At 41.1% G+C, this 24,645-nt stretch overlaps 1 protein-coding gene across 15 annotated transcripts in view; it reads right to left on the bottom strand.

The window, feature by feature from the left end:
• PDE1C (phosphodiesterase 1C) overlaps positions 1-24,645 on the bottom strand; it is a 393,933-nt gene that overhangs the window by 89,950 nt on the left and 279,338 nt on the right. The window lies entirely within an intron of this gene.

Raw genomic sequence — 24,645 nt, 5'->3', positions numbered from 1 at the left:
TGTACATGATTCATATGCACTGTTTGGGGTGTCTCACACCGGTGCCTTTCCTTCAAGCCTTGCAGGGAGTTGCTGCACAGGTCTATCTCCCGCTCACAGTCCCTGATGGCCCTCAGCCTCTCCACCTACTCCTTGAGCTCTGCCACCAGGCTGACCAGGCCATCCACCTGCTCGCACCTCACACACACGGTGCCTCTGCCACCCTCAGATGGCAGCAACAGGCTCAGGCACTCCATGTATCCAGAGACCTGAACTGCCACATTTCTGAGTGGGCACTCAGCCTGCGTGACCACGGACTTTCCAAAAAAGAGCTCTCTGCCTAGTGATGACTATGGTGGTTCACCTATAGGTAGGTGTCCTGGTTTCAGTTAGAACAGAATTAATTTTCTTCCTAGTAGCTGGTGGAATGCTGTGTTTTGGCTTAGGATGAGAAGAGTGCTGATAACACCCCGATGCTTTAATTGTTGCAGAGCAGTGCTTATACTAAGCCAAGGACATTTCAGCCTTTTGCTCTGTCCTGCCAATGGGCAGGCTGGGGGTGCAGTAAGAGCCGGGAGGGGACAGACCCAGGACAGGTGACCCAAACTAGCCAAAGGGGTATTCCATACCATCTGACGTCATGCTAAACAATATATAGGGGTGGCTAGCCGGGGGGAGGGGGCCGGACTGCTCGGGGTTAGGCTGGGCATCGGTCAGCGAGTGGTGAGCAATTGCATTGTGCATCACTTGTTTGTACATACTATTATTACTTTCGTATTATCACTATTGTATCATTATTATTATTATTGTTATTATTATTTTTGTTATTATTATTTTCCTGTCTTATTAAACTGTCTTTATCTCAACTCACGGGCTTCACTTTCCATTTTTCTCCCCCGTCCCAGAGAGGGAGGGGGGAGGGTGAGCGAACGGCTGCGTGGTGTTTAGCTGCCGGCCGGGTTAAACCACGACAGTCTTTTTGGCGCCCAACGTGGGGCCCGAAAGGTTGAGATAACGGCAGATCTGATCAGAGTGTGTTAAACTAAAATTGGTGTAAGGATTAGACCTGCTTAATAGTCACTTGTCATGATGCTGATTGCTTTAATCTCAACTCTGCTGCGCCTGTTTTCCAAATTGAGTATTATAGTACATTATTTTCCGTATTTGCTCTCTGTAGTGTTGTTTATCCTCTCCGGGCCCTGGTTTCAGATCATTATGGTACTGAGTGTTATAGCAATGGCTTATGAGACGATAAGATATCTGGTCATGACTCTAACTTGGTATTTATACTCAGTAACATCGTGGACTCTGTACTTTGGAAACAGTATCTTGGGAACTATTAGCAATTATACCTATTGTTTTTCTCCGTTAGAGAGTCATTCTGTGGAGGGGAAAGGGGGCTGGTAGACGAGTTGTTTATGTGAGCGGGGTGGAAAGCTCTGCCCTGCCTGAGTGCACCCTGACTGCACAGACTGCCGCACCTTGCCCCACTAGTGTGACCAGGGGACTAACTGTCACCAGGTTTCAGTGGAACTGGGCATGCTTGTAATTGTAAGTCTTGCAATTGATAAGAATAAGAATGCAAGCTACTACACAGTAATAATCTTGCCATAATTGATCTTAGAAACACACATTTTCCCCCAAAATATTATCAGCACTAACTTTAGTATGGGAGACTATTTACAGCCCTGTTCATCACAGAGGTGCACCAGCAAAAACTGTTACTTGAAATTGATCCCAGTTACAGTAAGACCCTTTGTGAGTTTCCTGTGGACAGAGATAACACCATTTAAATTAGATGCTAGCATGGAGCACTTTCACCTTCAGCAAATCCTTGTCGCTCTGACTGAAAGTCTGAATACGAGGCACCTTCTGCTATCAGTCTGTGTTTATTGTTAGTCAAATTACCCTTATGTAATGAAAACCCAAGAGAATGATTTCAAAGACAACTCATTTGTGATAACATCCTTTTGATACCCAGCTCAAATTGCCTTTAAAAAAAAAAAAAATCAAAATAAGTAAATAAAATCACCCGCAAGCTTTAGAAATTAACAAAATAGTAATCAGGAGTATTACTGACCAGATCCGATTGCATGAATACCAGCTTCAGGTTATATACAGAAAAAGCCCAAGGGCTGCTACTACAAGCTGGGAAGACAAAGTCTGCTTAACTGAGAGACAAAACTGTGCCTTCTGATCTATGGTACATGTTCCTTTCCCTTCTCTGACAAACTACCTTAATGAACAGTAGGAAAATCATGAATAAGATGAGAAACAGATGTTCACTGTGAATATATAGTGAACTATATATCTATTCAAGAATTGCTGCATAGAAATAGGTGCACATCTGTTATCTAACTATAATGTTCAAACTTAATAAATCTAATACTCTGTGGATATATCAGAGTTAGAGAGCATATGCAGACCAGCTAAGCAGTGAGCACATAGAGGGTCTGTCAGATGCCTCTGGATTGTATCCAGCTACAGCGTAAAGAAACTGTAAAGAAAATGCACATAGACTGGATCAACAGAGGATTGGAGGGCAAGTGGAGGGAGGTGATTGTTCCCCTCTGCTCTGCCCTTTTAAGGCCCCACTTGGACTGCTACATCCAGGTCTGGAAGCACAAGAAGGATGTGGGGTTGTTCGAATGAGGCCAGAGGAAAGCCACACAGATGATCAGAGGGCTGAAGCACCTCTCCTCTGAAGACAGGCTCAGAGAGCTGGGGATGCTCAGCCTGAAAAAGAGAAGGCTCCGGTGAGACCTCATTGCAGCTTTTCAGTACTTAAATGGGGCAACTTTTTGCTCGGTCAGATAATGACAGGACAAGGGGGAATGGTTTTAAACTAAAAGAGGGCAGATTTAGACCAGATGTTAGCAGGAAATTCTTCACTTGGAGCGTGGTAAGGCACTGGCACAGGTTACCCAGAGAAGCTGTGGATGCCCCATCTCTGGAGGTGTTCAAGGTCAGGCTGGATGGGGTCTTGGGCAACCTGATCTAGTGGCATCCCTGCCCATGGGAGGGGCAGGGTTGAAAATAGGTGATTTTTAAAGTCTCTTCCAACCCATTTAAAACTGCCCAAAAATAGCAAAAGCAGACTGCATGTGGCTACACTTCATAACAAACACATGCAGTAGCCTCAGTCAACTGGGTTGACAAAAGCCTCCATGATGTGTATTGCAGACCCTTTGATGCTCTATTCAAGTAGCAGGTTGGTGAAACAGGTACAGCACACACAGGAAATCAATCACCATGTATACCACATATACACCACAATAGCCAGCAGATATGATTCATTCCACAGTCTGCCACATCTGAGTGTAGGGCTCTACATATATAGCATGTGTGAACTATGCAGGAATAGACACAACCTAGAAAGCCAGCTCCCGCAGGAACCCTTAAAAGACAACAGGAAATGCAGTATTAATTGGCAGCCCACGGCCCAGTGGATTTGTATTAGACTGGCCAGTTTTCTTTTTCTACTGCTTATGTACAGAAAAATTCAAGTTTAAACTTCCAGAGGAAGAAAAAACATATGTTTTCAAGGAACAATCACTGAAACACACAGCATTACTATACTGGCAATTCTTATCAAGAGAAATTACAAGCAATTTCCCATTTAATTGTTTTACCTTCCTCTTATGTCCTAGATTATTATTCTTCCTTTGAATGCCAAATAAATACATAAATAAATAAAGCAATTAATTTTGTAACATTTAGAAGTGTGATAATGTAACAATGTCATGTTTGGTGGAATCAGCAGGGTGGTAATTGGCTTGTTTCAGCTCACCTGAAGTCAAATAAGCTTGTGCCTTATTAACCAACTATAGGTTGGCTAATCATACAAAGTTTGTATTTTCACCTCAGAGGCATCAATTCCTTCACGCCTGTACAGGGACAGAAGTTCTATGACCAAAACATTAATGAATTTTTGCTCACCAGAGGAAGCCAAATTAGACTTACAGCCTAAGCAATTCCATCCATTCGGTGACTTCTGGGTAGAACTGCAGAAACTCTCAGCACTGAGTCCTTTGAATTGTCCTTGTCTCTACCTCCTGCTACTGAAAACTTCTAAACGGTGTAGTCTCTTCTGACATGCAAACACCCAGTCCATTTTTAGGTTCTGACCTTTGGGAACTGAAAGTCATAAAATATAAGCAGTAAAAAGCCTCTCACTATTGAATGTAGAAAAAATTGCAATGTCAGATTCTTGGTTATGAGGCCATTACATGTACTGGTCATGAGTCTTTTTTCATTAGAGTCAATCACCTCAACTAGCATTAACCTTTTATAGAAATGAGGCACATAGGTTCTCATGGAAGTCGCCACGAGAGAGAGGCATAGCTATGATGAATCACCTTCAAAAGTTGCCTGTCGTATATTATCTTAAGAAAGTGTCTACTTCTTTTAGATGTGCCTTCCTCCACAAATGACAGAAATGGGCTTAAAGATAAGCTTAGGCAGGTATTATAGTTTCAGAGAGCTAAGATGAGGTGAGATAAGTCTTTCCATTGAATAAACTGAGACATGAATGGGGGTAAACTTCAGATGTGGGAGAGAAAGGCTGCTATATTCTTTTTTTCACAACTAGCCATCTTAAAATGATCTTAAAATGGATGTTTGCCAAAGTAAGCTTGCCTCTGATGGACTGCTTTTTGAGACCCTAGGTTGTAACAGCTTTGGGAAATACTGTAGGATCCCTGAACTTTTTGAAAATGAAATCCAAAGACAGCAAATAAGGTCTCCCAGAACCCAGCCTTTCCAAATCACTGGTACTTTTTATAAAAATGACCTCAGTTATAACATGTCAGACAAAAACCTAGGGAACAATGGCTAACAATTTTCAATTCACTTCTTTAAAAACAAGTACCTGAAATGAACCGTATAAATTGCTATTTCAGGCAACTGAACACACACTGTCAGTTTAGTGTTGATACATCCAGTGACGCATTCCCCTTTGTCTTATACAGACTGAATCTTTTCCTTTGAAACCACAATTATCACATTTCTGGGTCCTTGAACAAGGTCACTCTTCCAAGTGATGCTAGCAGAATGCTTTGTGCAGATCTGAATGTCAGAGCTCCACACTGGCTTTTTACTTAATGCTCATTGCAAAAACTGGGGAGAGTTCAACAGATTAACATCAAAATATTTCATTGTAACCTTAATTGTCCCCCATCTGTTATCATTAAAATATCTACAGGAGAAAGTCTGTAATTATCTCACTCTTTCCAGCTCCTAAAACCACTTATGTTCCAGAACAACTTTTAGGAACCCACAGGGCAGTTAAGCAAGTGCAGATCTGAGTGCACATAAGGTGTGAAGTTCAGGCAGGAATATGAGTGAGTGTCAGATTCTGCACCTGGAATGGAGCAACCCTGGCTATACATATGGACTGGGTGGTGAGAGGCTGGAGAGCAGCCCCATAGAAATGGATCTAGGGGTTCTGGTTGACAGCAAGTTGAATATGAGTCAACAGTGTGTCCTGGCAGCCAAAAGAGCCAACCCTGGCCTGGGGTGCATCAGCTGTGGCATTGCCAGCCAGCTGGGGGAACTGATTGTCCCGCTCTGCTCTGCACTGGTGCAGCCTCAGCTCAAATACTATGTGTAATTTTGGGTGCCACAACACAATAAAGACATAAAACCATGAGCGAGCGTCCAGAGGAGGGCTACAAAGATGGTGAAGGGTCTAGAGTAGGTGTATGAAGAGCAGATGAAGTCCCTTGGTCTGCTCAGCCCAGAGCAGAGTAGGCCGAGGGGAGGCCTCATGGCGGCCTACAGCTCCCTCACGAGGGGCAGGCGCTGAGCTCTGCTCTCTTGGGACAGCGACAGGACCTGAGGGCACAGCATGGAGCTGGGACAGGGGAGGATCAGGCTGGGGGTTAGGGAAAGGTTCTGCACCCAGAGGGTGGTCAGGCACTGTGACAGGCTCCCCAGGGCAGTGGTCAAGGCAGCAAGCCTGTCAGAGTTCAAGAATCATTTGGACAATACTCTCAGACATAGGGTTTGAATTTGGGGTGGTCCTGTGTGGAGCCAGGAGCTGGACTAAATGTCGCTTGTGGTTCCCTTCCAACTCAGGATACCCTATGATTCTATGATGTGATATTTAAATACGGATTTATATAACAATTTCTCATGAACCACACATTTTACACAGCTATTAGCTTTAATTTTTGCTGTGATCAGAGGTAACACTGATAAAAAGTTTCAAATATGGTTTTATTTTAAATTGGCATAAATGAAGAATACTGAGATTTCTGGTTAAAAACTTCAGCCATTTCCTTTCTAATTAAATGCTTATACCTCTCCTTGGTAGATTTTGGTTATGCAGGCACTGAGGCCTCTAGACACATTTAAGATGTGGGTCCTGACTTCTCTGCCTCAGATTTCTATTTAGCACAAGATTTATTGCATATACTACACAACTAATTAATTGATGTTATTTACACAGCTGATTCACTGGTATAAAATCAGAAAAAAAATAGCTAAATTACTACTAAAATCTTAATTATAGCTGCATTAAAAGTCTGCTATGCACTTTTTGTAGCCTGTAGGTTCAGGAGTTCATCACGCTTCTCTGGTAATACCAGCACATGCATTTGTAAGCTTAGGTACTTAATACACCTTTTGTCATTATATAATTTATTTTCCCTCCTCCCAGTAAAATATTAACTAATATATGTTAAAAGAAAGCTGTTTCTTTTTCTTTTGCCAGAAAGTTTGCATTAAACTGCAAAATCATCCCCTCCTGTTGGTTGCAATTAGACCAGTCTATACTTTCACAAAACATTCTTTTTCTTTCCACCCCCGTTTGTCTTTATTTTGAAGAGATGCGTTCCCAAAGTCAGCAGTAAATATTCCCTTGTCTTTTGTTAAAGGCTGGAAAACCAAGGCCATCTCCCAACTTTTATTTGTACATGTTGAAGGTGTTGAACAAGATACTGGCCATGCGAGGATTTTTTAACACTTTTTTAACATGCACGAGAACTGGACTTGTCCACAAACCACAATCTGGCCCCTGCAGTACGGACAGTTCATGTAAGTTAGATGAAAAAAAAATCTGACCTATGTTCATTTCCCTGAGACTTCCATGTTGAATTTGGAGATAAACCCAGACAGACTATTCAAGTATCCCAAGAAGTCTAACCTAGGAATGCACTTTTGCTTGGTGGAATGGCACCTCCTTGTTTTAATTGCAATAACTAACTTCTCCTTTTCTCAATCCAAAAGAAGAGTCAGAATGGTGGCTCCAGCTGCTACTAATTACCAGTTGCAAATGTTATGGGAAAAAATCAGATTCCATGAAACACATACACAAAAACCTGATGGATCAAAAGTGCAATTGGCCAAATCTGGACAGCATGACCAGAAAACGACCTCTTGGGGAAGAGGAAACATTTGAAATTGATAGCTGGTACACTGAAGCACAAAATAGATTAGCAAGTAGAAATAAAACAATGCTAAGTTTACAGTCAAAATTGTAAAAAGAAAATTGTGCAGCTGTTGAAATGATAAATTGTAGGAAACACTTTTCATTCATGGCTGTTCTTGTAAGAAGGAAAAAAAGAATTGCCTGAGATTTCCTGCACTCGCTCAATGGAACACAAACAAAGCACTTCAAAAACATCTGTTAGAACTAACCCAAGGTTAAAAAGAGAAGCAGCATTAAAAATGTCTGTGAATAGTGGTAATAAGAAAAAGACATGCCAAAGAACAAGAGGAAACTTGTAAAGATTGTTTATGAAAATAAATTTCTTAGGCAAATTATTATCATGTTTACAGGGGCATACATCTTCCATCTGCATTCCCTGCATGCACTGTTGCATTCCACATGCCACGTAGTAATGTCTTCAGTTGCAGGTATCTGCAGACCAATTCAGTCTTCTCTCCTGCTGTAGAGGGACTGAACATTTCAGCCATATTCACAACTGCAACACCCAAATACCCTCATGCCTCAGGCTCTGACTGAAGGAAGTATTAGTCCCCAAACTACCCTTTTGCAGATAGATATTTTCCTATTTCTCTTAGTAAATTCACATTCCTCAAATTGTTAAGCAGGCACAATAAACATCACTGAATGGGTTAGCTTGACATCTCAGCACCTATACTGCCTTGTTTCTGCCAGTCATTTCCTTTCCTTCCCATTTTACTGCCTCACACTCAACTTTGGCTCTACCATCATTGGTTGAAATTTCACTAGCAAAATCTCAGTGATTTACTTTACTTGACCTTCCCAAGGCCTATTTCTGTATTACATCAGTAAGATTTAACAACAATATAAATAATTCAAAATGAGACAGACACATACTGAAGCTGTCAGAAGCAGATTTATTTTGCCATCCCCTTCCTAAGATGATATAGCACTTGGATGGCCACACATTGGATGGTGAGGGGAGCACTCTAGTAAAAACTCAAAACTTTCTGTCTGCTAATGAAGAAGGAAATCTTCACAACTACTGTGAGGGAGCAAGGACTGTAGGGCTGGCCACTGTGAAGAGTCCAGAAGCTTCCCCATGTTAAATAAGAGACAGCTCCAATCAGCTCCAAAAAGGACCTGCTGCTGGTCAGAGCTGAGACAGTGAGTGGTGCTGGTCATGCCTCTTGTGAGAGCGTATTTAAGAAAGGGAAAAAAAAAAATGCTGCACAACAGCAGCTGGGAGAGAGGAGTGAGTAAATGAGCAAAACAACCCTGCAGCCCCCCAAGGTGAGTGCAGCAGGAGGGCAGGAGGTGCTCCAGGCAGGCAGCAGCAGTTCCCCTGCGGCCTGTGCAGGGAGAGGCCCCTGGTGGAGCAGGCTGTGCCCCTGCAGCCCATGGGTCCCACATGGAGCAGACCTCCACGCTGCAGCCCCCCCATGGGTGGAGGAGCCCCTGGTGGAGCAGGTGGATGTGGCCTGGAGGAGGCTGCGGCCCATGGAGAGCCCCCGCAGGAGCAGGCCCCAGGCTGGAGCTGCAGCCCGTGGAGAGGAGCCCACGCAGGAGCAGGGGGCCTGGGGGGAGCTGCCGCCCACCCGTGGGAAACCCGTGCTGGAGCAGTTTGCTCCTGGGGGATGGACCCTGCGGTACAGAGCCGTGTGGGAGCAGTTCTTGAAGAGCTGCTGCCAGGCTTAGTTCGGGAAGGACTGCATCCCATGGGAGGGACCCCACGGGGAGCAGGGGCAGGGAGGGACCGTGAGGGAGCAGCAGAGATGAAGTAAACACAGCCCCCATTCCACATTCCCTGTCCCCCGCGCACTGCTCAAGGGGAAGACATGAGGGGAAGAGGGTGGATGGGGAGGGTCTGGGGGTATATTTTTAGCTTACTTTTAGTTCTCACTACTTTACACTGTTGTTAATTGGCAACAAATTAATCTTCTACAAGCCAAGTCTTTTTTTAAGCATGATGGCAATTGATGAGAGATCTTCCTGTCCTTACCTTCATTCATGAGATATTTTTCATTGCATTTTGTCCCCCTGTTCTGCTGAGGAGAGGAGTGAGAGAGTGGCATGGTGGTACTTGGCTACCTGCCAGTTTTAAACCAGAACACCATCATTATACCCTCCCCTGCTATATCACATGCTAGGCATGCAATTTTGTGAACATCCCAAGGCTGCAGTGACAATGGCAGATCTGAACGGGAACTGTGCTCTTGAGGTTTTTCAATGAGGTCTGAAATTCTGTTTAAACATTCTGTCCCACTGTAACGTGCAAACTCAAGGATAGATAGAGCTCAACTACTTACAGTCTGTTTGCATTTGTTTTAAAAAACAAGCCACTACAATTTGAGGTGAACACTGAAAATATTTCATCTACAATTGTGGTAAACCAGAACTCAAGACACAGTAATTAAACCACCACTTATCTCAGTGAGGGTAAAATAGTCAAGGACTGTTTATGAGCAGTATTACTGATATGAGTCATTGTAATTGAAGGAATTATTCCAAGATTGCAAGAAAGCATTCTTAAAAATGCATTTTGAAGCTGAAACAGGAACTGGAGGAAACACGCACCATCATCACATGACTTTTGTCCTTCAAAGGCATTTTTGGAACAAATATGAGCTGGGTTCTAGACTGTACTGGTACTGTCAGAAGATCCTGGTCTCTGACCAAAACAGGAAAACTTCAAAGATTTGGGGTATATTATGTGAAAACCCTGATGCTTCCCAGAATAATTTACTCATCCTTCAAAAATCCTTAATCTTAACAGTATAGTAATATTCTCTTATGGAATTAGCCTGATCTAAAAGGATCAAAATAAACATTTTTGCTTCATTTTTGCTTGAAACAGCAATTCTGAATAACTGGTGAATTCACAGAATACTCAAAGGACATTTGATGGAATAATAACAATAAAGGAAAAAGATGTTTAGATTTAGACTAAGTGATATTTATTCATGTCATTTCTTAAGAAAATGAGGCTGATTCAAACTATCTATCTCCAGAGACCTATGAAACTATCAATCAATCTCAAACAAGTTTTCTAGAACACTATCTGTACAAATTGAATGATAATAACTGGCCAGCGTACATAACTAAACTCCTGCTGAAGAAATTACAACTTCACCACTATTGTTAGACAACAGAGAATGTACAGAGAGTCTCAACTCTGACACAAAAGAAACCAGGCTTCATTGATGGCACGCTTGCAATATTTAAAGGCTCAGTGAGAGCATGGTATAGTCAGACCCTTCACCCCTCTCAGCAGCTAAGTAAAACCAGATTACACAACTGAACACATATGACAGAGTCAACCATTCAAAAATGAAAAAGATGAAATAGCATATAACTTTCCCCCATATTTGGAAAGCCTCTTTGAAAAGCTGCCTCCAAAATTGCCATTGACAATAAGAAAAGCTGGAAAATTTCATCAAATGCCAACAAAAGTTCTGCTGTCATAAAAATAGGTCACAGAACTTCACGTTTGTGGATTAAAACTGAAGTTCGGGGGAAAAAATCTGTTTTGGAACATTATACTCTTCTGACTTAGGGTTTAAACAGATGTAGTCAAAATTGATGCTCTAGAAGTACACCAAAAATATTCATTTTCATATGGTATTCCTCTCCAGTGCAAAACCTCAACCAACACTATGTTCTTATGTAAATATTGATCATTTCTCAAATTATAAAAGTATGAAGTTCCATTTGCAATGTTTTCTTTTCTTTGGCACTTTTTCAGAAACTACGTAAGGAATGTACAGAAGTTCAAGTTCATGGAAGTAAACGAGAGCTCTCCCCATAAGCAGGGGATAGTTTTCTTTCTACTTAGGTCACTAAACATCCATTGACAAAAAAAAAGAAAAAAAAAAAAGAAACAAAATTTTGCAAATTTAAAGACAAACTCGTAATACATCCCTTCCCCTTGTACACGGTTGTTCCCTGTAGTGCTGACCAACCTGTGGAAAATAAAAAACAAACAAACAACAGTTAATGTTTTAGGAGATAACTAGTCAAGAGAAAGCTCTTCTTTATAAATATTTAGCCTTATACAGTTGTCAGCATCAGGGCGGTGTGAGAAGTGAATACCTGAGAAAATTTTCCATCGGATTCAAAGGAAGAGGGATAAAGAGGGCTCTCTTAAGCACTGTTGGGAAGGAAGAGACTAAAACCATACTGTACTGTTCGCACAAGGATTTGAAAAGGGGCAACAAAACTATGTGTGGAAGCCCACAATTAACTGATGAAATTACAGGCTAGACACAAATTCCAATTTCTTTACTTACACAGCAAGAAAGAGTTGGAAACAGTTTTTTCCTCTAGGTCTAGAATCCCTTGGGATGAGCTCTTTCATAACAGGTTGTTACAAACAGAGAAGTCCAGCTACAATATTTTGTGGAAATGATGAATTTGTATGGGGCATTAGCTGGCATCAGCACATAAGGACATCTGATACTTGCAACAAAACTTGCTTGATATTCTAGCTGTCACAGTTGTCACATTGACTTTCAGACAATAATCAGGATGCATTTTTACCCTGAACATAAAAATAATAATAATAATCAATGGAGAAGATACTAGGTTCCGCTCAGCAAAATCAGGACTTTCTCATCCAAAAAACACAGGTGTGCAACCCTTATCTTTATTGCAGCATGTTAGGCTATTGTAACCTGATTGTCTTTACTGAAAAACACACTTTTTTATTGTCAGGACTGCCATAGTACTGAAAAACACACAACAGAGCACCTTCCTCCTGTGTTGGTATTAGCACAGGCAGAATACACATCTTATCTCAGCCTAGTGGCTACAGGCTAAAGGGAATCACCAGCTGTTAATAAATATTTAAGTTAATCGGTTGTAGTCCAGTAGGGAGCAGCATGAAGTATGCTAAGGTGTTGTTTCAAATTCTGAAAAAAAAATTAATGAAATATGAATATGAGTGATGAATATGAGCCAGCAGTGTGCTCAGGTGGCCAAGAAGGCCAACGGCATCCTGGCTTGTATCAGAAACAGTGTGACCAGCAGGGCTAGGGAGGTGATCATCCCCCTGTACTCGGCTCTGGTGAGGCCGCACCTTGAGTACTGTGTTCAGTTTTGGGCCCCTCGCTACAAGAAGGACATCGAGGTGCTTGAGCGGGTCCAGAGAAGGGCGACGAAGCTGGTGAGGGGCCTGGAGAACAAGTCCTACATGGAGCGGCTGAGGGAGCTGGGCTTGTTCAGCCTGGAGAAGAGGAGGCTCAGGGGCGACCTTATCACTCTCTACACATACCTTAAAGGAGGCTGTAGAGAGGTGGGGGTTGGTCTGTTCTCCCAGGTGTCTGGTGACAGGATGAGGGGGAATGGGCTAAAGTTGCGCCAGGGGAGTTTTAGGCTGGATGTTAGGAAGAACTTCTTTACCGAAAGGGTTGTTAGGCATTGGAACAGGCTGCCCAGGGAAGTGGTGGAGTCACCATCCCTGGAAGTCTTTAAAAGACGTTTAGATGTAGAGCTTAGGGATATGGTTTAGTGGGGACTGTTAGCATTAGGTCAGAGGTTGGACTCGATGATCTTGAGGTCTCTTCCAACCTAGAAATTTTGTGATTCTGTGTGATTCTGTGAAATTACATCCCACTATGCAATAATTATTATTATTATTGTTGTTATTATTATTACTATTTATTACGTCACTGTGGGCCGTACTGCAACACCGATTTTTTCATCAGGGCATGCTTCCTTCCTGTGCATCACTGGGCAGGAAATTTATTTTGAACATCATTTACATCTTGCTGCATTGACTCTCTAGAGTCTGAAAACACTGGTAACATAAAGAAAACAAAGAAATAAGGGAAATATTTGAGGATGATACCCACAGAAAATATGCTTGCTGACTGTACTGAGTAGCCAATACACGACAGCATTCTCCAGTGCCGCCAGATGGGTTCAGCTGTACACGGACTCTACTGAGCCCTAAGAGCACACCATCCGTTTCTTCAAAGGTGGGTTGGTAAAAGCAACGTTAGAGGTCATTTCTGAAATGCACAGATTCTGGGAAGAAGCACAGGTTTTTAATCAGAAGTCAGGGGGTATTGATTCGGGGAAAACCACAGACAAAATAAGCTTTGAATACAATCCCCTGGCAGAGACAGAAGACAGGCAGGCTGCCTCTTCTGGGAGTGAAAGCAATGCAAAACTACGTCACATGGAGATTAAGCTGAAGAGACAGCGTAGAAAGGAAAGAAACATATATTCTGTATGGAAAACCTAAGAGAGGATAGGCAGACATCTGTAATGCTTTCAGCATATGGCATCCTATAAAGATATAATTTTAAAACCCTGCCTCCTAAAGAAGTACAAATCCTTTTCCCTGAGTGATTCCTTAGAAGTGCATTTTCTTCAGCTGTTGGTTAGGTAAGCCTCCTGCTGGTCTCCTGTACTACTTGCTGCCACCTGAATCAATAGCCTCAAGGCAGTGCATGTAGACTGGGATCTTGAAATTCTCTTCCAGACTTCAGTTCCTCTCTAAAGGAGTCTTTGACAGAGAAAAAAGTGACAGCCAGCGTTCACACACCATCCTGTGGCAGCTTTACAGGTGGCTTCACCATTCTAGTGTCCCAGCAACAGCCTGCCAGTGGACCAAAATGCCTCTGGGAGGGGTCAAACAGTTGTTCCAAATGCTCAGAGTGTTCTTGTGCTTAAGAAGAGAGCCAAAACACAGCCAGGGGACTGCCAATGTGGCTCAAGTCAATGGTGCCTCAACACAACTACAGTGTCTTCTGATACTTGAGTCTACAAAGAAAGGGAAAAGGCAAAGGTGGGTATAAGCAGCTGCCTGGACCCATCCTTTACAACTGCCAGTGCCAAGAATCTAAAATTGTGGCCCACAACCATGAAATATTTTTACTGATTTGATATTTTGAGGCATGCCTTCCCCTTTTGGCATTCTTCAGTGTGGAAATCTGCATCCAAACATATACACACAGGACATTTACGAATAGCTTGGTGCAGGACAGAGCAGTGTACATAACTAAGAAAATATCAGGTTGATATTTTCAAAAATATTGGCCATAAGGAGGAAGGGAAAAGGGCAGAATAACAAGAAGCATCTGATACAGTAGTAAAGCTTGTGGGTGATCTTTCCTCCCAGTCTTCTAAGATTTGTGAGTTGTTCTATATATTTTTTTTTCTTTCTCTGCCTCATTTCCAGGAAATAAACTGTCATGGGAATAATGACTTGCACTGATTAATTTTTTGTTGTGTTAACTTTTTAGTGTTGCTTTGTGTTTTTGTGTTATGAATATAAAAGCTGGAGAAATAACAAAAGTATATAATGTGATTGATTTTATAATTATTGGTGCACTAAAAAGAGATGAATTCTTATCAAATTTACAAAGGAAGTGTAATAATCTCTCAAACTCTTTTTTTCTTCAATAATCACTGAACGTACAATGAGAAGCTGAAATGTCACTATAGGCTCAAGTCTACACCTAGGGAAGTTTGCAGAGTTTGGAAATTTCCTTGCTGATCTCCAGGTCATAATAAGCACAGGATAGGCAGCATTTCCATTTATTCGCATGATGTTTTTACTTTGCATGGGTTAACCAGTTTGATTAAGCAAAGGTTCTACATGCTACAGTCAATCTAAAAGGCAAATGTTCAGTTTCAAACCTGACAACAATTTATTTATCTGGCCCAAAAAAAGAATTCTCTGTTGTTGCCAAATGGGTACTGTATGCTCAAACAACCCACAGTTGTTCTGGATTTCAAAGGTACAAAGTTTTCTATATTAATTGGGGTGAGGCAAAACGGAAAGCCATATAGCTGGGAAAAGACACTTACGGAAGCTAAAAATGGGGGAGACAACAGAGCGCTCTAGTAATCAGACACAACAGATGTAAGCACAATCAAATTAATAACAATTCATAGTATACTTTCTAGTGAAAATTCAGTAGTATAGCTACATCCTTGTGTAACTTCATCTCGAATGGACTGTCATGTATCAGATTAGAGTGAATTTGTCAAATAGTTAGCTTACACAAATTATCTGTCCTGCACCCCTTCCCTCACCTTGTTCACTGTGATGCCCACCATCTCAATTTAGTTGGCTACTGTTGTAAAACCCTGCTTTATTTTAAACCTACTTTACCACATTAAAATACCATCACAGAACAATACAGCGTACTCTTTAGCACTGTAGCACTTCTAATGAAGACAGGACCAAGCTGTCCTCCAATCTCTGAGGTCACTAGATACTTTCACTTCTGCACTGATCTGAAAGACACATGACAATCCTACCGTACATGACATTAGATACAGCTTTTTTCAAAACACTAGGAACACCTTCATTTCTGAAGGTTAGAAATGACCATTAGAGGGCTACATGATTCCTCCTCCACCTCAGTGCTGTTGACATTACTGCTATATGGAAAGCATGTTCAGAGACCTTACGACCTTCTCCGGGTTACAGATGTCATTGTATGGCTAATACGTGGCAAGGTTTTGGTAGTGGGGGGCTGGAGGGGTGGCCTCTGTGAGAAGAGCCCAGAAGATGCCCCATGTTAAATAAGGACCAGTTTCAGATGGCTCCAAAAGGGACCCACTGCTGCCCAGCGCTAAGCCAATAAGCAACGCTGGTTGGGCCTCTCTGAGAATGTATTTAAAAATGGGGAAAAAAAAAATGCTGCACAACAGCAGCTGGGAGAGAGGAGTGAGTAAATGAGCAAAACAACCCTGCAGCCCCCCAAGGTGAGTGCAGCAGGAGGGCAGGAGGTGCTCCAGGCAGGCAGCAGCAGTTCCCCTGCAGCCTGTGCAGGGAGAGGCCCCTGGTGGAGCAGGCTGTGCCCCTGCAGCCCATGGGTCCCACATGGAGCAGACCTCCACGCTGCAGCCCCCCCATGGGTGGAGGAGCCCCTGGTGGAGCAGGTGGATGTGGCCTGGAGGAGGCTGTGGCCCATGGAGAGCCCCCGCAGGAGCAGGCCCCGGGCTGGAGCTGCAGCCCGTGGAGAGGAGCCCACGCAGGAGCAGGGGGCCTGGGGGGAGCTGCCGCCCACCCGTGGGAAACCCGTGCTGGAGCAGTTTGCTCCTGGGGGATGGACCCTGCGGTACAGAGCCGTGTGGGAGCAGTTCTTGAAGAGCTGCTGCCTGTGGGCAGCACCTACAGACTCAGTTTGGGAAGGACAGCATCCCATTGGACGGACCCCACGGGGAGCAGGGGCAGGGAGGGATCGTGTGGGAGAGTGGCAGAGATGAAGCATCAGGGACTGAACACAGCCCTCATTCCCTGTCCTGCACTGCTCAAGTGGAAGACAGTGGATGGGGAGGGTGGAAGGAAGAAGGTCGTTTTAGTTTGCTTTTAGCTTCTCATTGTTGTAGTCTGTTAGTAATAGCAATAAATTCTATTAATCTCCCTATGCTGAGTTTTTGCCCATGACATAATTAGTGAGTGATTTCCCTGTCATTATCTCAGTCCTTGAGCAATGTCCATCATGTTTTCTCCCCCTTTTCCTTTAAGGAGGGAGAATGAGAAAGTGGTTGTGGTAGAGTTCAGCTGCCGAGCTGGGAAAAACTCCCACAGCCCTCCAGCTCATTGTGACAATGGGCCTGGTCTTTCACGAGTCATCCTTCATATCACACCATATAAACCATGGATCTCATACACCCATAAATAAGGAAGGTATGCGGAGGTACAGTGGTGTGTATGCACTTTACAGAAAACATTCATCAACCAAAACAGCTCATTGGATAGAACAAAGTACTGAAAATACATCTCCTGCACCATGATTTCACATGCAGTTTTGCCATTCTATATGCATACTATTTTCCTAAGTAGAGGAGAGTGAAGGTTAAAGTCAGGAGAAGTGAAGGCTGTCAGTTTACACAGAAGCAGAAGGCTTAAATTAGTAGAACTGCTCTAAAGGTTTGGGAAGTTGTATCAATAATCAGCCAATCTGAGGTATTCTAAGTGACACAAGAGCACTGTGGTTTATTAAAACTAAAAGCACAGACTGATAAATATTTATAAAGCCAGCCAGCCGTTTCTGAATGTTAGATAAGTGAGGAAAGGTTATTTTTTAAGTCCTTTATATTTACCTGGATCAAAGAGCCTCAACTGAATTTCTTCACAATGTTTACAAAGCATTGGCCCTAACTAAATAAGCAACCAAAACCACTAGAAATTATTTAAGAGGTTTTAAGGACAAATATACTACCAAAGCTTAGATTGCTTCACTCAAATAATGACAGAAGATTAGATATAGATGAAGTTGTTTTCCTCAAATTTGCACAACACAATTGAATTAATCCTTTCAATTAAGAACAGAACTGTGACTAAATAGACATTTCACCCATCCCATTTAATATGGTTTCCTAAAAGCAGAGAGCCACATCTATAGCATGTGGGTGTGATAAGAGGGAACCGCACAACTGAGCCTGTCTTTGTGGAAAGACACCAACAGAATGGGTACGTGATTATATCCATGTCAGTGGAATGCTTCAGGTAACATTAATGCCTTAATTAGTATTAATAATGAGAAAGAGAATGCCCCATTTTACTTACTCAACCTGAATGTGACAATCATATTTCTGCTGTTTACATGGGTTTTTACATTTTAGATTGTGAAGTGTCATTTCTGGAGAAAAAACACCAAGTGGCACCCCACAGCTTTGACCAACCTTTTTCCAGAATCTGACAGTGCAGTGGCTGATTTCAACTACTGTTTTCATGGGACAAAAATTCCTTCTGAATGACAGAAGCACAAAACACCACTTGTCTCTGCTTCCCGAGTCCAACATAAGCAATGATGTTCTTAAAACTAAAAATTCTGTTTCTACTTCTTTTCCCCTGTAAGAACTGAGAAAAGTCTGACCCATTCGTTGAGAATAAGTATTGTTTCCAGGATTTTTCCTGTCTTTGCTTTATTGTCTTTGCAGTGCTGTGATGAAAGATACCATGAAATTCAGCTGTATCAATCCTCCTTGCATGAGAATCAGCAGAATTGCAGGGGCTTTGACTAAACTAAGTCTATCAACAAAACAGACACACACCGTAGCTAGATCTTGCTGTGCTCATGGGTTTGACTCAAAAATCAATTATATTTTAAATGCCTTGATGTTGTGCCTTTCCTTTCCTGTAACCCTGCCTTATAGTACTATTTTTTATCTTATTTTTATTTTCATTTTTTAAGATGAATAGAGATTGGACAAAAGAAAGACAGGTTTTGATGTTGACCTCCCAAATCAGGAAAACCTTCAGTAGACATTAACTTGAGTGATGCTGCAAGATCAGGCACTCCAATAAAATTCACATATTGAATACAAGTTCTTATTAACTCAACACTGATCACTTTGACCCCATGTTTCCAAACCCGGAAGCTTAATTCTCCCTGAAGGCCTAGACAGTGATGAGCGGTTTAAGATCAGCAGATCAGTTCCTGCTCAGGCAGGAGCCTTTGCCATTGCTCTAGCTGCTAGATCACAATTATAAACAGGAAATAAAGTTTTTTTTCAAATTAAAGAGTGCTGAGAGTAATAATTGGAAGTATTTATTGGGATGATTTCTAATGGCTATGCTTTTGTAAAAGTTCGTTGAGATCAATTTTGCATACCAGAAGGAGCTATTAAGATTCCTAAAAATAACTTGTCCACATCTAAAAATACCACACTGTTCCAGTGCAATATCTCAAGCCCTTTTAGGGTTGGTAATCAATACAAACAATAATAAAATAGCCATCATTCCATTTCAGTGTGTGAAAAAATGTCGCATTTTTACCTCCATAGAAGTATGAAGAACTGGCTGTAGTGCTTTAGTACTTTTTTGGTGAGGGATAAAATTCATCTTACCCATGCTTGGTGACCAGTAACTTTAAAAAAAAAAAAAAAATAAAAGAGAAAAAACAGTATTCCAAGCAATGCTTATGCAGAAGTTTCTAAACGTGTACCCATTTGTGTCTATTGTTCCAATGTGAAATACTATTCCTTCTTGTTAGTCTTATTTTATATTTTAAGTTTTCATATATTAATCCACATGCTGTACATGTTGCTCTTTATGTCTTTTATTTCCTTGAAATGTAAGAACTTGTGTTCCACGCTGTTGAGCTAGAACTGCAGGAAATAATGAACAACATGCTTTAAAACACTGAAAATAGTTGAACAAGCATTTTCGTGCTTTAATGACTTTGGAATGCTTCAGTTATAATATATTCAGCAATGTAAATAATCCTGACATTAAAAACCTCTGCAGGCCAATAAACTAGTTCTATATAGCTCAAAGACAAGACACAAAAGGATTGAAAAAGACAGCCACCCTCCCTACACACAGACACACACACACACAGACACACACACACACACTTCCATAGTTCAAACTGTATATTTTCATGAAATTATTTTAAGGAAATGTATGATTTTCAACAGAAATCCAGCACTGACTTTCCTTATTCTTTAGAACAAAGTGAAATAGCAAGAAAGTAAGGTAATCACATTAAAATACATTCCCTTAGGGGGAATATTACTGGGACTGCAGAATGGTTATTTTAATTGGAAGCTATTGCTTAGGTAATACTGGTTTTAAAATAATAAAATAGAAGATATAAGATTGCATTTATACACGGTTGAAAGTACTAATGTTTCTTTGTATATACATTTCTGAAGGCATGGCAGCACCGTAACTCTCAGTACATTTAGTAATATCTTCTTAAAATCTGACCTACTTACTGCACATGATATAACCCACCTGATTTCCTTCTGCACACCTTCATATAAAAATGTCTGATTACAATATATGATTTTAATTGTACATGTTACAATCTGATACATGTACAGACTGTAAAAATGCATAGCTTGAAAGTATTTTACTTGTCTTTGTGGTTTTTGGTTGAGTTCTAACATTTGGTAAATGTTCTAATTAAAATGGAAAAATAACTCATTTTTAATTTAATTGAGTATCTACTGTCTCAGCTTGGAAGAAGACTGTCTTTGCCTCACAAAACCTGTGTTTTAACTTGCATGGCTTCACAGAAAGTGGGTATGTGATAGGTAGGGAAGTAATACAAGCCTGTTCTGATGTCTCTGGCTATATTTCTCCTAGCAGCACTTCTGTCAAGCTAGGAAATATGACCCATGCTCACACAAATTACAGAAAAGGAAAGATGCAGATTTAGATCATCAAACTACTGTCACGTGCCACACAAGTCCTTCAAAACAACCTCTAAAGTGTCATACAGGTGAACATAACAGCCCAGTCTGATGGAATTAACTGCACTCTCATACACAACTTCTAGTAACTTTACAATCTCTTGCCATTTCATTATGCTCATGAGAGACAAACCTGATTGCCAGATAAAGAGCCTTGACTTGGGACAGAGCCCCAACAAGGGGCAAAGACCCAGTCATTCATCATTCAGAAATACTGCAGCAGGAGTGACTGTATTTCAGAGATGTATGCTTGGGAGAATCAGTGTCTCTCCAAAATTAACTGCCTGTACTACATTACATTGGTCATTACATTACATTACATTACATTACATTAATGTACTACATTACATTGGTCAAACCCCACAACATTCATCCACGTTATTAATTTCAACCATGGGTTTGATGAAGAAAACTGTAGGATTTGTGTTTTATGATTTCTGTGACACCTATCCCAGCAAATTTTAAGTAGGATGACAGCTTGATTTGACTAGATAAACTCCACAAACCCTACCTCATTCTCCCTGATCAGAAATGTGGTGACCCACCCTTAAAGCCTCACTTACTCTGCAACTTCAGGGGCTGTATGTGCTTCTTTATCTGCTTATTCCCCATACAGAATCACAGAATCACAGAATCTCTAGGTTGGAAGAGACCTCAAGATCATCGAGTCCAACCTCTAACCTAACACTAACAGTACCCACTAAACCATATCCCTAAGTTCTACATCTAAACCTCTTTTAAAGACTTCCAGGGATGGTGACTCCACCACTTCCCTGGGCAGCCCGTTCCAGTGCCTAACAACCCTTTCAGTAAAGAAATTCTTCCTAACATCTAACCTAAAACTCCCCTGGCGTAACTTTAGCCCATTCCCCCTCGTCCTGTCACCAGGCACATGGGAGAACAGGCCAACCCCCACCTCTCTACAGCCTCCTTTAATGTACTTATACAGAGCAATAAGGTCACCCCTGAGCCTCCTCTTCTCTAGGCTGAACAAGCCCAGCTCCTTCAGCCGCTCCTCATAGGACTTGCTCTCCAGGCCCCTCACCAGCCTCGTCGCCCTTCTTTGGACCCGCTCAAGCACCTCGATGTCCTTCTTGTAGCGAGGGGCCCAAAACTGAACACAGTACTCGAGGTGCGGCCTCACCAGAGCCGAGTACAGCACAGCACAAAATCAACAGAAAATCAAATTGGGAGTTACTCCAGTGACTTTGAGGTGCCTTACTTTGACTCAAGGCATATGTTCTATTAATTTCAACCAAACCTGTAGATCTTTTATTTGATTTTTTATTTTATTCTTTTTACGTCTTCTGTAATCTGATGAGAGTTGAGTCATTGCTGATAGAGGTCAATGTATTAAAAATAACCTACACATTCCTTATGTTACCATTATGGGTAATTCTCTTCCTTCAGACATAAATGAGAGTCTATCTGCAGATAGACTTTTTTTCTTAAGTAATTTAGGATACTCTGCAACCTTTGGCCAAAATTATGAACACAGATGGTCTTCCTCTCTTTAAAACAAATTAATGTCAACATAAGAGTAAATGAAACAGACTCATGTGTCTCTAAGCATTATGCTTTGAATGAACTAACAAAAGACAACTTCATAGAATATGCTGTAATGTATTCCATAAACAGTAGGCTCCATAAGCAAGCCTACTACAAAACTGTTGTGCACAATAATCCTGATTTAAATTGCATTTAAATATGACAACCTTCTGGTCTCATATTGAATTTAAAGTGTGTAAAAAATCTAAAATAAAACAATAGGCCATTCATGTGTACTCTTCCTAAGTCTCTGAATTTTGGAAGGAATTTGAGAGAAAATGCGGAAAACTTTGCGCTCCACCTTCTATGCAATGAAGCTAAACCAGGGATCAATTTTTTTCCCAGTCGCTCCAAACAAAAATAAAGAGGAGCAAGACCTTTTCAGGTCATAAGTAATGTAGTGTAATAGTCACCATTAAAAGCAACAAAGCTTTGTTGTGAATACACTTCCTTAAGCTAAAATGAGTAATACTGAATACACTCAGTTTATAGATCCTTCAGATAACACATACTTACACTGTAAGTAATTTTACCTCAAATCTGCAGTGTTGTAAACTTTCACTCTCTTAAATTCAGCTTCAGTGATTAAGTAACTCTGTTAACTTCCATTCAATCCACATTTCATTCAACCTCTGTAGTCTCTAAATTAGTAGTTGATAACCTACTAAATAGTTCATGCTGCTTCTCACTATAATCCTCTGAGACCTGCATGCTCCTTTGAAATATCTACGCTTATATTTTACGGCATCCAGTCTCTGCTATGGTTGGAAAAAAGGAAATGAGGGAATGAAAACTATGTTTTCAGTGAGGGTTCATGAGCAAAGGCAGGGATACTGAAAGCTTCTGGAAACAGATTAGGAGCACAGAAGAACGACTGAGTTAAGGAATGATAAAGAAAACTTAGTCAGTGAACACACAAAATAGGTAATACAGACAGACCTTTAAAAATGTTTTTGATAAATAATTTAAAAAAATATATTCTCAAAACAAGAGGGAAATAAAAAAATGATAGTACAATAAAGAACAAGTAAAGCATCAGTTAGAAAAATACCAAACACAAATACAGAAAATAATGTATGTATCATTAAAGACTTAAACAATGAAAGACATACAATTAATGATGAAAATGCAAAAGAGACTGATTTGTAAGGTTCTTTGCTTTTTAAGTTCCTACTGACCTCGGTATGCATTGGGACTATCAGTATTTCCCAGGATCGGGGTTTACATTTAATGCTATCTTGGAAAATAAATAAATGTATTTATTTATTAAAAAACAAACAAACAAACACACACACACAACCATATAATGTATGTAAAACCACAGGTTGCTCTTGGTACAGCACCCATATGCAGTTTAGTTAAACACCAGGCTACATCACTTGTCTGTATTAGCCCTATCATTATGTCTTCTTAAATTAGGGTCTGATCTGGAAACCTTCTGTTTAACACACCTGCATAACGTTGCTCATGCCTAAAGCCAAGAATAAACATAAATGATCGGTTAGGCTGTTACAAAAGAGAGCACTTCCTCCTCTTGGACTGGACGAAAAATAATCTTTGGTATTGCTTTAACATAATAAATACACTAAAAATGTAAAATCAATATTCTTATGCTGCAGAACAGAAAAGAACCATGATACTTTATAAATGAGTAAATTTCATTAATATGGATTTGGTAACATGTTCTTTACTTGAAAATTATTTTAAAATTACAAATGTAGAGCATCACATATTTATCCAATAATCATTAAAAATAGTTACAGCTTGATTCATGCTAATTGAGCCTAAAACAAAATGACCATGCTGTAGTTACAGCTTATTCCTACGTATTTTAACGTTTCTCTTCTACACACAGAACTTTGATTTCAAGCTTGTTATATATGGAGTGATAATTCGTGTCGAGAAACTGGTTGATATTAATAAAGAAGGGGGAGATTTGGGAATGTGGCCATGGGGGTTGGAAAACCCCATGATTGAGATAACATTAGACTCTTGACGAGGCCATCAGGAATATAAAAGAGTTTAGAGGGAACAAAGAAGGGTGATTCCGGAGACTCCATGCAGTCTCCGGTTTCTTATTCCCCAGCTGGTTCTCTTGTTCTCCAGCCGTTAAGGCATGGATGTTTCTGGGTGTTTGCTGTTGTTGTTACATTCAAAGTTGTTTGACCAATGAAAAGTTGTTTTGAAAAGAACTGCTGTGGAGAGAAGGGTATAAGAGGGGAGCCTGCCCTCAAGATAAAAAAGGCAACACGATGAAGTTACATCAATAAAGAAGCAGGAAAAAGAAGTGAAGAGGAACAGGCTGGCAGAACGGAGACCAGGATGGGAGCAGGCACATTGATTGCCTCATGAAGATAGGTTCGGCCAGACTCAGCAAACCGCTCAGAGAAGCTCGTACAGAAAGTCGCTGGAAATAGGTGTACTAGAGCTGGAGAGAAGCTCGAGCTGAGAGAAGCGGACCTGTGCACACAACTGCCTCTCGCTGGTAAGCAGTTGCGCATTATGGGGAATCTGTCCTTAGGAGCAAAGACTGCTAA

The sequence above is a fragment of the Anas platyrhynchos genome, chromosome 2 (genome assembly GCF_047663525.1).
Source record: "Anas platyrhynchos isolate ZD024472 breed Pekin duck chromosome 2, IASCAAS_PekinDuck_T2T, whole genome shotgun sequence".
NCBI lineage: Eukaryota > Metazoa > Chordata > Aves > Anseriformes > Anatidae > Anas > Anas platyrhynchos.
This window is presented reverse-complemented; position numbering and strand designations above follow the sequence as displayed.